Source organism: Quercus lobata, chromosome 8 (genome assembly GCF_001633185.2).
Source record: "Quercus lobata isolate SW786 chromosome 8, ValleyOak3.0 Primary Assembly, whole genome shotgun sequence".
Lineage (NCBI taxonomy): Eukaryota > Viridiplantae > Streptophyta > Magnoliopsida > Fagales > Fagaceae > Quercus > Quercus lobata.
The window spans coordinates 47,742,815-47,758,775 of record NC_044911.1 but is presented as its reverse complement, the minus strand read 5'-3'; the positions used below and the strand labels follow the sequence as shown (position 1 = coordinate 47,758,775).

The window sequence follows — 15,961 nt, the reverse complement described above, 5'->3', positions numbered from 1 at the left end:
GTAGAAGTTGCGTTACTAAAGAAGTCATTTTTTAAATGTAAAAGCAAAATTCATGATTATTTAATAGATGTTCGAACGTAAATTATAACCATAGCTAGATCAGAATGACCAAATATAACATTATTATGAATATTGATCATAATTCAGGTGTGTGTATATATATATATATATATATATATATATTTTTTTTTTGAAAACTCATAAATTCAGGTATATAATTACAAGTTTCGAAACATATACAGGCTACAGCAAACCTCTATCAAGTAAAAAAAAGTTTTACCTGTGAATGAGATAGAAAAGAAAAAAAACTGATGAAAGTTGTGAGCATTAGAGCACCATGACCAAATCCATGATAATAAAAGGAAATTAATTATGAGATACAAACCTCCATTGACAACGAAATTGAGAAAGTGGAAAACCTTCTGCGTGGTCCATCTATATTCTGGTACTCTCAATTGTATCCGAATTAATTGAACCTTAAACCACATAATAATAATAATAATAATTAATTTTACGTAATTACCAAATTCCAATTGAAAATTAAATATTCTTCTTAAATAAATAATAAAAACCTAAGCGGCGAAATTTAAAATTAAAAAAAAAAAAAGGTACCAGAGCTACGAAGTAGACGATGCCGAAGAGAGCAGCGAGGATGTGATAAAAACGAATTTCAATTCTATGAGTGTTTCCCTGACTTCAACAAAAAAGAATAGAGAGAAAAAGGGGATAGGAATTGAAATCCCTAAATTGACAAAATAAAAAAACTAATTAAAGAAGAAATCCTTAAATTGACAGAAAAACCTAATTAAAGAGAATAGGAAAAGAGATTATTCATAGATTAATTGAGAGATACCGAGATAGAATGCGCTGATATGGAGGTTGGGTCAAAGATTGAAAACGTTGGCTCCCATGGTCATGCCCTTGCAAGCTTTCTGCAAAATAGCTTGGATCTGTGTGTGTTTGAGAGAGTGAAGATGTTCTGCGTTTGGTGAGTAATGTTTAAAGGAGAGGTTCTGGGTTTGGTTTTGTTGAAAGGAGAGGTTCTGCCGTTCTGCCCTTGCACTGTTGCTCTAGGTTTTGCCGTTTTGTGTTGTTGCTCTAGGTTTTGCCGTTTTGTGTTTGGTTTCAGAATTATATCGGGAAAACTATTTGGATTGAGAAAGGAGGGTATATATATTATATATTTAATTAAAAGAAATAAATCAGATTTAAAAATTAGAAAAAAAATGCTGACGTGGAAAATTGTGGGAGCGGCAGAGGCTTCGGTTTTATATATATATATAGATTAGATCATTTTATTAAATAGCGGTTAGTTTTGAACTTAACTTTCATCCAACGAAATTGATTCTTGGAACACATCATGTTTTTACTACAAAGAGACCAGCAAAAAGAAGTAGATTACCTAGATATAATTACAAATAATCAAAAAATTTGCAAGCATTGGAGAGCTTAAAGGGAAGAAGATATCAAATAATTTGATGCTTAAAAAAATTTATCGACACATCACAATCCTTAAAAGTAGCAGAAACATTGAATCAAAGAACACTAAGAAAAGTGTCAAGTAGAGTCAATATTAAAATCACAATTACTTGTAATTATTTGAATAAACAATTACTTTGAATTATTATCCAAAAGATTGAGTGACTAAAAGGGTAGTACCATTACAAAGTCCATTACTTTGGTTTAAATTTCGAAGTAACATTATTGGCAGACCTACATTCAATCTGAGTTTAAAAAATCTTATCAGATTAATATGGAATTGAAGTATTCTAAACATTTATAATCTTTGAAGTAGACTGAAATGTAAAGGTTAAAAGCGGTAATTTTATTTTCAAAAAAAAAAAACCAAAGAAAACTTAATGTTGCAGAGGACTACCCCAAATACATCAATTGACAAAAATGTAATCCAATGAATGAATCTAATGATACTGATATTGAGATAGAAAAGAGAAGAAGTCAAATGGATAAGAATGATAGTTAGGCTGTCCTAACCTGCCAGCTTTATCCAGTAATGTTTCTTAAAAACACCTGGTGAATGTTATAAATCTGTCTAAATAGAGGTAACTTAAACAACAAATACATAATGGATAGAATCTTGACAGAGAACTACAGCAAATCTAAAATTACCAAACTTTCAGATTTTAAACTATCCAAGTATTTTCACTATACTCTTTAAAATTTTAGATTTTAAACAGTTTAAAACAAAAATATATGCATATTGGAGATTTAATATGATAATTCGTAAAGGAAAAGCAGTGGTGAGAAGTTTCAGAAAAAAAGACTATTTGAAGAAAAAAAAAAAAAGAGTATGTTGACCTTTTAAAAATAATGTTGTAGAGAAGAGATGAGGCAGAGTAGCAGATCATATGGCAGTTGCAGTAACTTAACAGTACATTTAGTTTACTCTTCTAAAAAAATAAAAAAAGATTTAACAATACAATGAAATACATAAAAATTCATAAGGTAAGGTAGTATATCCATTTGTTTGTCTTGCTTGTAAGGGTATGTTATTTGTAAAATAGATTGAAATACATTAGACTTCAGATTTTTTTTTTTTTCTTCTTTGATGCAATTTGCTTAGTACACTTTGACATTTTTGAAGCATTTGGAGCGGCATTCTTTTATCGCCAATTCTTCCATCTTCAGTAGATATAGGAGCAGTTAATTGAGGTCTTTCAACAGATGTTTGTCCTATTTCTATTTTTTGACTGGCTATGTACTTGTCCTTCCTTGATTTTCTTACAATTTCCTCCATTGTGTCCTACTATAATTTGCATTTTTATTAAATGGTGTCTCAAAAAGCTTTCATGTACATAACCTAACCATAAAATCACAATGAAAGTTGTCAACCACCTACCAATCAAAAAATCTGCTTAGTACCCTTTTGACGTTTTTGAAGCATTTGGAGCGGCATTCTTTTATTGCCAATTCTTCCATCTTCAGTAGATATAAGAGCAGTTAATTAAGGTCTTTCAACAGATGTTTGTCCTATTTCTATTTTTTGACTGGCTATGTACTTGTCCTTCCTTGATTTTCTTATAATTTCCTCCATTGTGTCCTACTATAATTTGCATTTTTATTAAATGGTGTCTCAGAAAGCTTTCATGTACACAACCTAACCATAAAATCACAATGAAAGTTGTCAACCACCTACCAATCAAAAAAATCTCATATTATACTTCTGAAAATATCTAAGACTTTCTCTGCAACCAAAACACAACAATAAAAAAGGGGAAAAGAAAGGAAAGAAAACATGTTGAAATAAAGAAATGGAACCTTATTGGAAGCAAATTGAAATCTGAAAAACGAACAAACAATTTAACTGATTCTTAGGAGCAGATTTTAGTCTTATAATCCAAATTGACTTTTGAAATCAACAATACTTGAACTAAAAGCAATTTGAAAATAAAAGAATTAGTAAAACTAAATAAAAATTAAAATGATTCATAATTATATGATGCAATTTTGTCGGAAAGGGAGGAAAATAGTGACCTTGAAGGAGTCAGTGCTTTGGGCTAATAGCATCACTGGGGAAGAGAATAAAAAAGGCCAACAAAACATCACTTAAGAATTTTATCAAACAAGTTGTGTACATGTAAAAGAAACAACACTTAATGAATCATTGTAAAATTCAAATGTAACAAAAAAATTCCTAAACACGTAGGTATTAGTACTTCCAAATTTGCAATTTGAGCCCATGTCTAACCAAAGTTGCTTGGACAATATTCAAGTGCGTATGAATTAACTTTAGATTAAATTCTCATTCTAAACATATTGGGCATAAATCAGCAACTTCAATTTGAGAAGAACAAATTCCAAACCAAATGAAAATTGAAACTCTAATAGATGATAGGAATAAAGTTGAGAATAATGAGTTAGGAGAGCAATAAATTGGATTACTTGAGGAAACAAAGTCTTGAAAGAAATGAGAGGTACACATCAGAATTTGTGCTGGACCTGGGAGAACAACTTCTTGCAAGGTTTCGTGAGAAGAGACCTCTGTTTCCTAAAAAGTGAAAGACAAAAAAGAAAGAAATATATGAAATAAAGAAAACACATAAAACAAATTGGAAGCAGAAAATAAAATGAAAATAAAAAACAATTTGTAGTTTTGGTTTTCAAATGGTTCTAGGTTTTTATGCTTTGAAGTTGTGTCCCCAAAATCAAACACAACAATTAATAACAAAAAATAGAGATTAAAAAAAAATAGTAAGCATGTCAAATTACCATTTAAATTAGGGGGAAAAATGGTGGGAGAAAGAAGAGGTGCCTATCAGAGAGACTGAACATCACTAAAATGTGAAAAATATGATTGAAATGTTTCCTTAATGCACCAAACAAAAAGTGACAATGTTTCGGTGTTTTTAAATGTAAATACAAAATCAACCACTTGTTAACAAAAGTATAAATTAAGAACCGGAAAAATAAAGGGGAAAATTCGTAAAAACTTACCTTTAATTTTGGTACTCATTCTAATGCATTTCATACCTCAATCACTTTGATCAGTGAATGTCGTAGCCTTTATCGACAACTGCAATAAAAACTTATTATTTTTATTTTTTATTATTAAAAAAAAAAGCACTCAAATAACTTTACAAAAATGAACAAAGAGAACATAGGAAACCAAAATATATGGAAGAGGTAATGAAATATATATCAATTATAAAAAAATAAAAAATTTTAAAAAAAACATAAATGAAATGCCATGTATGTAGGTAGATACCCAAAACAAATACAACCCAAATAAGCAAAACAAAACCTATTCTAATCCAAATTCCTTAGTCAAAATCCAATATAATCAAAATACCACAAAAACCAAAGAACCAAACGAAAAGGTACAATTGTTTGGCGGGCATACGGCCTCATTATTTTGATTTGCACTGAAACGATTATTATTCTCAACTTTATCCCACTCTCTATCCCAATCTTTTTTCTTTTGATTTGTACCGAAATGATTATCCCTCTTACGAACTCTATCTCATGAATTGGGTTTGCATATTAGAGAGTGGCAGCGAGAAGAAAGACGGATGAGAGAGGGGATAGGTTATGTGCAGTGTATGAGTAAAATATTAAAAAAAATCTAAATCTAAACCAATCCAACCAAGAAATTAAAACCTAAGTAATATTCAATTCCCAGATTTCAAAATGAAAAGGAAAAAAAAAATAATAATAACTTTACTGGTTATGGGTACACGGCCTGTCTCTCTGATGGTGGCAGATTTTTCTCTCTCCCCAATCCCCACTTCGTGCCTTCTCTATTTTCTGTTTTGCCTAGGTTTTGGGTCTGTAAAATCATTTTTTGGAACTTTTTTATTTCATCGCCTCTCTCTTTCTCTGCTTCTATCTCCATATCCTCATCACCTCTCTCTATTTCTATCTTGGTGTACATCTAATTTTAACCGGTTAACTTTTTATTTTTTATTATTATATATAATGAGAGGCTTTTAAACCGGTCAATTTTTTTTATTTATAATGAGTGGCTTTTAAACGGTGTTGTAGCATTACCAAAAAATGTAATTTATCGCTTTTTAACTTAAACGTGGCTGGATTTTAGATGGACAATTTTCCTATATGGCAACACCTCCTTAATTGCGGGAAAAGGATTCTGCTATTATATAGTACATGATATATACATTGATTGATTGATTGATTTGTATAGCTTAACATATTTCTCATATTATAATCAGCATTACTATTATTCACATAAGATATTAAAATAGTGAAAAAAAAAAAAAAAACTTTTCTCTATATTTGGAGTAGTTCACAATTCTCTCCACGTCTTTAAAATCAACAAATTTTCTCTTCTATATTTGAAAAATGAGCAACCCCTAATCCGTTACTTTTCAACAAAACTTAACGAAATCAAAATGATTAAAAATGCAATTAAAGAAATAACAATGCAATCATTAAACTTTTGATCTTTCTTGTGGTATACAACTAATAATTTTTTGGAAATATTCTATTAGATTTGACTAAGAAAGCAACAGATTAGAAGTATTTGTTCATTTCTCAAATATAAACAGTGAAATTATTTGGTTTTAAAAATAAGGAGGAAATTGTGAACTAGTAAGAAAAATACTTGTTCCCCAAGATTCTAGCCTTTTGCCCCTATTGGGCAAAATATTTGGCATTATACCCCTGTTTCCAAACTATATAAGAGCGTGCCCTTGTTTCGATACACAATGACCCTAAAATCAAGTTACTTAAAGTACTTGATTATTACAAAGTCGAGTTCTAGGCAAGTTCTTGCCACGCTGGTAATCCAGCATGGCTTTTGGGCAATAAAATATTCCCGCGTAACTGTTTAGAACTTGGCAATAGGGAAACTGAGTTACTCTAGAACTCGATTACTCTGAAATCGAGTTACTAACAGGACTATATATCACCTGTTTGCACATGAACTGAACTCGAGGAGTGGAAAATCGAGTTATTAAAATATACTCGGCTCTAGTATAATCGAGTTGTTTTGCTATTTACTACACACCTACACAGATCAGCTTCTCATGCAACATTACATCTCCTCATCATTTTCAGATCAGCTTCTCCTTATTTTCAGAATTTTCTGCCAGAAGTTGGTGTTATCTCTTTATAATCTTAGGTGAGAAACTCATTTTCTTCTTTAAAATACATAGAGAATTTTATTGTGCAAGTAAAAGTAGTTGTAGATATTATAAAAGTTTATCAACCATAATGTATGTTTTTGTTAGAGAAGAATTTTTATTTGATAGGTTGTATTACTTGTGCTTTGGTATTTTCTTGAATGAGTGTTATGTGAGTACATTCGGGTTATATTAGTTGTTTAGTGCTACAAGAAATGTACAATAATCTATAGAAACGGTGATGAGTGTTATGTGTGTACGTTGGGTTATATTGGGTCTTTGCTGGTGTAAATTTCATTGACAAAAATGAAAATCTTTAGATTTGCTAAAACTAATGAACAGTTAATCTTTAGATTTGTAGAAGTTGAATGTACATACTCATCATTAGTAAAATATTAACAACAACATTTTTTATTGCACACAATGTGTAGACATTAACAACAATGTCTAATATTTATGGTCAAATGTGAGTGTTAGTATTTCATTTTTAGCATGTAATAGTACACAAATTTATGAATGTCTTTGTCGTGTACCATCTTATGCAGCATTATATTATTTACCAACAGTTGATGCACACTATTAACTTGATCAATTGATGTTATTGTATTCAACGTCAATGTCTGGTTCTAGCAACCCACAACTCTATAGGCCTCACAATGTGTTCACTGTTATAGGTCGTTGCTGGGTGTTGGAAGATGAGTTCAGCTATCCAATCAATCTAAATCTGCGAAATAGTGCTTACGTTCACAATACCATGAGACAGGAATGAGCTTGGTTATTTCATGAACATCAAATGTTTTATGATGAGTTGGTTGGTTATAAGTTGCCAGTGCCTCGGCGACTCGCATCATAGATGCCGAGAGACACAATCGATGAATTTCGTAAAGCATTGAACCACATAAGAGAAGAAAATAATCAAATGAAGATACGTCTTAATCGATATACGACCCAAGTTGAGATTCGAGAGTCAGTGGAGGGATGGTAGTATGAACACACACAATTCATTCAATCACTTCTTACTGATCCCATTTATCAGTTAGATGTGGAGATGTCAGATGAAGAGTAATCGTGTCGTGGTATAATTAGACTTTGTTGGAGTACTATTTTCCTTAACTATGTTTTTTGGACTCGTTCACACGGAACTCCCACTTCCGTTGCAGTCCAGCATAGTATTCCTTCTCATTGAAATCTCTCTCCCTCATATAGTTATCTGGAAAACGAGGTAGCATCCAATTATACGTTGACATTAGAAATTGTGACTTTGTTGGAGAACTATTTTCCTTAACTATGTTTTAGATGTGTCACTGTTATTGCATTTGTACTATGTAAACCTTATTATTGATTGTGAAGAGCATGCACGTTATTTGTAAGCTTGATTATTTCCATATAACGCCTAAAAGTTAAATATTCCCACACTTACATGTTTTTCAATAAGCACCTACGACATAACACAGAAAACTTAAAATAACTTACACAATGCCACCAATATGCATGCATTGCATATTGAACACAAATGCTACTAACATTATTAACTTAACCCTAGACATAACACACACACCACATAGGCATTCACTCAGATAGGTAATCCTCGTAATTGAGGACATTGTTACGTTCCGCCGGAGGAAATTGCTTGTTCGTTGCGGTGGCCAGCTTTTCTGCTAGTTGCAGCATGTGATACTTGGACCTACGGAGTATCATAAGATTGTTCTTTTATTTATTTTTTATTTTATTTTATTTTATGTATGTTAGCCACTACACACTTATATTGGTGCATGTTTCGCCATGGCAGTGTGAGTGGGATTTGGTCAACAAGAGGCACTCTAAGTCGCACGAGATTATCGTGCAAAGCGTTGGACTCGTTCACGTGAAAGTCCCACTCCCACCGCAGTCTAGCATAGTATTCCCTCTCTTCGAAATCTCTCTCCCTCCTATAGTTATTTGGAAAATGAGGTAGTATCCAATTGCACATTGACATTGGAAAATGTGACTTCAAATCGGTATGTGTAGATGTTTTGCAAGGGTAGATGTAAATGGGATTTCGGTATGTGCAGATGTTTTACAAGGGTATATGTAAATGGGACTTTATATAGGAGTTTTGCAAGGGCAAGTATTCACATGGATGTGACTATATGTAAGGGTAAGTATTCACGTGAATAAAGATTATATGACTTGACAGTGTATTGTTCAGTGGTGAAGTGTTGAGGAGCACATGCAAAACTGTGAACATGACTTGGCTATACAGTGGTGTCTGTTGGTGCATGTGGTTCGCTGAGGTAGCTATTTGATATAGCTATAGTTTGTGCTGCAGTAGCGGGCTGGTGATGTGTACTGCAAAAGTAGTTGCGTATTTATTCACGTGAAGACTATTCAGCATTCCTATACTTTTCTGACATGACTTGACGAGACAGTGTCGAGCTGTGTTAAATGTATCATAAACTTTTCAGGGATGCTTTGCATCCTTGAAAATGATGCATTGCAAAAGGATGCATATCTGTGTATTGACGTGCGTGTAAGTGGTATGACTGGACAAGGTTCAACAGTAAGAAGCTATTGAGTAGCATATGCAGCATTGCGAATATTAGTGTAGTAATGGTGGGCAGCTCACCCTCAAAATTAACGCATACACTTTTCAGGGATGCTCTGTGTTTTCACATGAGTGTGGATGGGTACTTGTGGTCAGGGTTTAACAGTGCGAAGCTGTTGAGCAACACATGCAGCACTGCGAACATCAGTGTAGTAATGGTGGACATCTCACCCTCAAAATTGACGCATACACTTTTCAGGGATGCTCTGTGTTCTCACATAAGTGTGGATGGGTACTTGTGGTCAGGGTTCAACAGTACTGAGCTATCCACTGTAGCTACACTCACTGCTCCCTATGGTGGTATTTGGCAAGTGGGACTGAAGAAAGCCGATAACAACATTTGGTTTTGTAATGGTTGGTAGGATTTCGTTGAATACCATTCTATTTGTTATGGTTATTTTTTAGTCTTTAGATATGAAGGAAATTCAAGCTTCCATGTTCTTATATTTGATAAGATTGCAACAGAGATTCAATATCCACCCAGCAAGAACTGTAAATTGGAAGATCATCAGGTAGAAATAATAGACTTAGATGAAGATGATACGAACATATCTCCCTCAGATGATTTGCCCATAAAACATGAAGTCAGAGAAAAGTTTGTTCCAAACAGCTGAAAAGTTCAAGCCTAAAAATCTTTCTTTCATGGGTATCTCGTGGCCACATAATTTGGTGGGCCTTTATACATAATGTAATCATGATGTTCTCTTAAATATGGCCTTGAAACATATATGCTTTAATGCTTAGTTATTTCTCCTTTTTGTGTAGTATGTACTTGCTAAATTTTCTACTAGTATATTATTGGGAAGCAATTTGTCACACTTCAAAATACTGATGGAAAACAATGGCAAGTCTTGTACTATTACAACCATTATACATATTTAGCAATGAGATTCGGGAAGGGATGTGTTGCATTTTTGAAAGATAATAATTTAGAAGAAGGAGATGTCTATGTCTTTGAGAGACAAAATTGATGCATTAACTTTTCAGGGATGCTCTATGTATTCACGTGAGTGTGGATGGGTACTTGTGGTCAGGGTTTAATAGTGATGAGCTTTTGAGCAGCACATGCAGAACTGCGAACATTAGTGTAGCAATGGTGGACAGCTCACCCCTAAGTACTTGCTTAAACTTTTGAGGGATCCTTTACATCCTTGAAAATAGTGCATTGCCAAAGGTTGCATATCTGTGTATTCATGTGAGCGTGGATGATATGACTGGACAGGGTTCAACAGTGTCAATCTACGAAATTAGTGGGGTAGAAAGAAGATCATTATTGTGGTCATTTGTAACCTCATTTCATGGTCCAAGCATTACAATTTCAGTTATTAGGGCTTGTCATGTCAAGATAGGCTGGAAAAACAGTATACGAACAGGTTTTTTGATGTTCCCAATGTCACATCAAATGTGGGCAGTAGTTGCAACATTAGATGTAAATGGGACATTTGTGCATCCAATTGCACAATAGTGTATTCATGTGAGTATGGATGTGTGAAAAAATGCCGAGCTGTTAAGCAGCATGTGCGAAAATGCGAACATGACTTGGCTGAACAATGGCATCTATTGGTGCATGTGGTTCATTGAAGGGGTTTGATATGACTACAGTTGGTGCTACCACAACACGTTTGGTGACGTGTCTTCAAAGTTAGAACTTGGTCATCTTGAAACTTTGCTAACATTAATTGGGTCAAGTCTTTCACGCTGAAATTTCACTATATTAATTTATTAATTGTGTTTGGTCTTTCACAAAACATTAAACATCACGGTGTTTATTATCCTTGGTCATTTTCAAGGATGCTAGTCAAAACGGTCTTCCCATCATCCATGTCTACTGGATAGCAGTAATAGCACATCGTAAAGCCATCTTGAACCCTGAAATTGAGCTGTCAAAGAACGACATCTCATAAATATGTACATTAAAAGCATCACTTTGCTCTCAGAACCATCACTCTTACAAATTAAGTAGCCCTACAGCCCGAAACATTGAAATATCTCTTGTAATCGTAGCCAATTACTGTTACACGGCAGATTTTGAATACATATTTACTCGATTGTTCAATAAAACATCGTGCTTATATACGTTCGATATGACTACAGCTAAATCAAAGACTCGCCAGTTTGAAGTGAAGCCCAACTGGAAGTGACTTTTAAACATCACGGTGTTTGTTATCCTTGGTCATTTTCAAGGATGCTAGTGAAAACGTTCTTCCCATAAACTCACGTACACTGCCAGTTTCTATCTCACTTTCTATCTCTCACTCTTCTTCAAATTGAAGGCATTTAATTTAGCTCTACATCCTCCTTATTTTTCTTCAGATTGAAGACATTTACTGTCAGAGGCTCCAACAATTTTTTAGGTTCTATCTTTTCACATGGCTTATTATCGTGGTTGACTTCGAGATTTTAAATAGGAGGGTTTATGCTTGAACTGGCTGCTTTTTTGAGTTTTTTTTTTTTTTTTTTTTTTTTTTTGGAATTTACGGTATTTTATTAAGGGAATTAAGCTAGTTGTTTGAGAATTAAGACTGATTGGTTTTGCATCTATGTGTGTAGGTATTGGATAAGATTTGATTCAACAAGACTCTCTCTATTTATGTGTACAGGTACTTATATATTCTTCTTCTCTATTTTGGTCCAATAACTTAATATTTAATGTCATTTTAGATTGCTAACACTTTTTCTGGTTTTTGGGTTATAGATTTGGTGAACAATTTGGGTGCAATTGCGAGGTCTGGGACCAAGGAATTTATGGAGGCATTGCAGGCTGGAGCGAATGTGTGCATGATTGGAAAATTTGGTGTTAGGTTTTAAGGGAATTAAACTATTTGAAGTGGTAATTTACGCTACTTTTTTCTAATGTAATTTATGCTACTCTTTTTTAGAGGGTATTATGTAAACAAGTTTTTCCATGTAGGTTACGCTATTTTTATAAATGTAATTTATGCCACTTTTTTTAGAGGGTATTATTATATATTTGATGTATCATGTTAATAGTTACCCAATTAGAATCTCTCATGAAGTAGTTTTTATCTAAGAAATTGTTGTAAACTGATTTCTTTTGTAATCGATAATGCATTTGATGAGGTAGGTTCCTCTCAGTTATCATTTCAATGACTGTAGTTTTTCTTTAAATATGCATATGTTATCAGTGAGGTTACCTTATCCACATTCTAGTTGAAGGAAAAAAAGAAAGAAAATGATCATCTACATATTACTAAAAGCTGAAGCATAGCGTTTAATGCTACTGCTCTCACGTTGCGCCACATCAGCTGCCACGTCATTTTTTTTTAAAAAATATAATTTTTCCTAAAATTTTAAAATGGTTGTTACAATTTTCAGCCTTATAAATGCAGCCCACTACTTATTTATTTATTTCCACTATCACCCTATAATAAATTTGTATAATTAATCCAGCCCACCTCTTATTTATTTAGGTCCACTATCAAGCCCAACCCAAAGCCTTTTTAGTTTAGCTTAAAGGAAAAAAATTTAAATAAAAAACGTTGAAGCCTTCAGGGTTTTGTGTGAGCCTTTTCAGGTTAAAGGAAGGAAAAAAAAAAAAAGTTGAAGCTTTTAGGGTTTTGCGTGACCAAGTAGAAACGTGAGGAGATAAAGAGTTTGAAGATTGTAACATGGAGGGAAGCTTAAAGGGGGAAAAGAAGTTGAAGGCTTTAGGTATTGCATGAGAAAACAGAGAGTTTGAAAGCTACCCACCTTTCTGCTCTACCATTTCGCAGTAACAATTGCCTATCTGATTTCCTTCTTGTCTTTCATTACATATGGTATATAAATATTGACAAAACTTACCTGCTTCGATTGAGGTATCTTTACATCTCAATTCTTTTTTGCCCCATTATTTTGCTTCATGGTTTCTATTTCCCTTATTAGATTTTGTTATAATTCTATGTGATTCCAACTACTTAGTGTGACTCTGATTTCTTAACAGAGTGTTGTGGTGTATAACATGGATTGGGTTTTAAAATCAAAACAAATTGTTTTCCTGATGTTTAAATTTTCTATAGTAGTTTCTATTATGTTGTTGTACATGATTGTCTATTCATCAAGAATTACCTACAATTTTCCCAGCTTCTTACACCTGGTAGATTTTGGTGTGTGTATATATTCTCTACTTGTATGAATCTAATAGCATAACTGTGTTGCAAGGTCATTTTATAGATTCATGTTGTCTATGACATCAGTATATGTGGTTGAATCTAATTAGTTGATGCATTTTCACAAACAGCTCTTTGCAGTGCTTGTATCAATCATTGGCTTGGGTGCTTTTCTCTGGTGGGCTGGACAGGATATAGTTCAAGGCACTGTGAGGCTTCATCAATTTTCTGCTACTTCCTTTCTTGAAAATAGTTGGTTTCTTCAATTCGCTATTTATGAGTTGTACAAAGAATTTATATTATCTTCATAAAATTGTAACTCAAAATTGTTACTTAATTTTTTTCTTTCATAGTTCGTGAACCTGTAACTCATAACATTGGTTCATGTACTGAAGATTGTTTTTTACGTCTGTTGGTCGAGCTGTGTTCAAATTTATGATTAAGGCCTTAGCATGTTGAATGCATATGAGTTGTACGCATATGGGATTAATTAATTATGTGGCAATTGGCAAGTCATCACCCCTATTGAATAAACTAAGTTTACCCTGCTTAATTCATTAGGGGCTTCTATTCATTAGAGATCCTAAACAAATGGAGGATTGACTGTTTGTTCATCGGCTTCATTTGATTTGTTTTGTCTGGAAATGAATAGCATATGTATTAGTTAGATGATTAGGATTTGTAATTTCTATATAATAGTTGCAACATTGAATGGATGATCTAGCTGGATAAACAAGATGCAGTGCCGGTTAATTTTGTTTCTCTATGGATGATGACTAGCATGAACCAAATGTTTAATGCTCAAACCTTTCTTCCACCTCATGACTTCTTTGATTTATTTTCCTTTTTCTTTTCTTTTTTTTTTTTTTTTTTTTTTTTTTTTTTTTTTTTTTTTTTTTTTTTTTGGGTGGTATGTTTGCAGTGCCCAAACTGTGGAAATGATTTTCAAGTAAGAGTTGTCAAGACCTTTAATGATGTCAAACTAGCTTGTAGAGACTTGGTTTTGCACTATTGTTGATGACACTGCAATATGAGTTGTTTGACATAACAGTAATGTTATCCATTGCAGATCCTCCCTAAACGGTGATTTACAGTTTTGCCCCTTCTGTACTCAACCTTTCTTTGGTAAAGTTAAATATGAATTTCTTGAATTCCTAAAGTTAAGTACAAGTTGTGGCATTCTATGAATTTCCTAAATTCCTTTTATCATGATTGTATAACATGGATTGGGTTTTAGAATCAAAGCAAATTGTTTTTCTAGTGTTTCAATTTTTGCAGTAATTTTTCTGCATAATTTTTCTGCATATGTCTCCATCAAAGTCCCTCGAACGGTGCCTTGAGTAGTAAACTGTATGTCTTAGTCATTTTTAGCCTTGAGATGTATCCCAAATTATTTATTGAGTTATTTGGAAAATTCTTTGGATCTTTTGTGATATATTTTCCTAATGGCCATGTCCTAAACTATTGTAGGTGCGATATTTTCATCAAATTGAGATGTTTAAATTAATTGCAAACTTTTAAAAATCTATGCCCTTTATGTTTGCATTAATGGATCGAAGTGCGTTAGAGTTGGGGGAGCCCCTAATTCAGCTTCTACCTTTACACCTTCGTCTTCTGTACACACACACACACACAATATATATATAGATATATATATATGCCAAAATAAAATCTCTTAAAAACCAAATGAACACTGAACAGTCAAACATAATTTATAATTTATATATTCAAAAAAAAAAACCAAAAAAAAAAACAATTAAAAATAATTGCAAATAAATTCAACAATCACTCATCCATACAACAATCAAAACACTATAAATTACAAAACAAAACAACAACAAAATACACACCAAAAAATCATAAAAATACTCTCCACAGTCACAAAAATGAGCATGCAACATGAATTACCAACAGAATTACCAAAAATATCATGAATTACCAATGTTGAAAGACAATCGTCAAAATTTTTAGGCAACATCAAAATCAAGTACACAAATTTAAATTCAAATCTCATGTTTGTTACTTTGACATGAACTCCCCACTTTTTCTCTACTAATCACAATCAACCACATCCAAAATTGTGGCAAAAAAATATTGAAATCCTAAATTTATGAAATTTTTATTAACTTTTTACTATGAAGTAGTGTGCAATTTTAGAGTCATTGTTATATTTCTAAAAGAAAAAAAAAATATAGCAAATTTTCCAATATTGCAATTGTGATGATAACAATGTTGATGTGTAATTCTTAGTATATGATTATTGCCTTGTTCTGTCACCAGCTGATTTCTTTTAATGCATTAGTCTCTTAATACATGTTTTCGTTTTTCAAAAAAAACTACAAGCGATTCAATCGGCTAATCAAAAGTAAAAAAGTTCTTCACCACATCAATCTAACTAGACTACTCCAAAATCCTTTATTCCTTTGAAACAATGAAGAAAAAATCATTCATCAATGCTTTAGGGCTGCAAACAAACAAGCAGTATTTTGGGTCGAAGCTCACAAATATTTTCTACAAGATCAAACTAAAGCGGGAAAAGAATTCCTTATTCAAGCAAACATAGAAGGAGACAAAAATGCAAATCAAATGATGAAGACTTGTGGTCATCCTATTTATAATACTAATCTCTATCTTCAAAGGAATAGATCTTTTTTATTATTAATATTTTT

General features: G+C 32.7%; 1 long non-coding RNA gene across 1 annotated transcript; it reads right to left on the bottom strand.

Moving 5' to 3' along the window:
• Positions 1-2,678: 2,678 nt before the first annotated feature.
• LOC115954500 lies at positions 2,679-5,315 on the bottom strand. The gene is made up of 6 exons (XR_004083918.1): positions 5,175-5,315; positions 4,453-4,531; positions 3,901-4,006; positions 3,493-3,527; positions 3,277-3,298; positions 2,679-3,150 (listed from the first exon to the last, which is right to left on the bottom strand). It is a non-coding gene; the product is annotated as an uncharacterized LOC115954500 (long non-coding RNA).
• Positions 5,316-15,961: the final 10,646 nt, after the last annotated feature.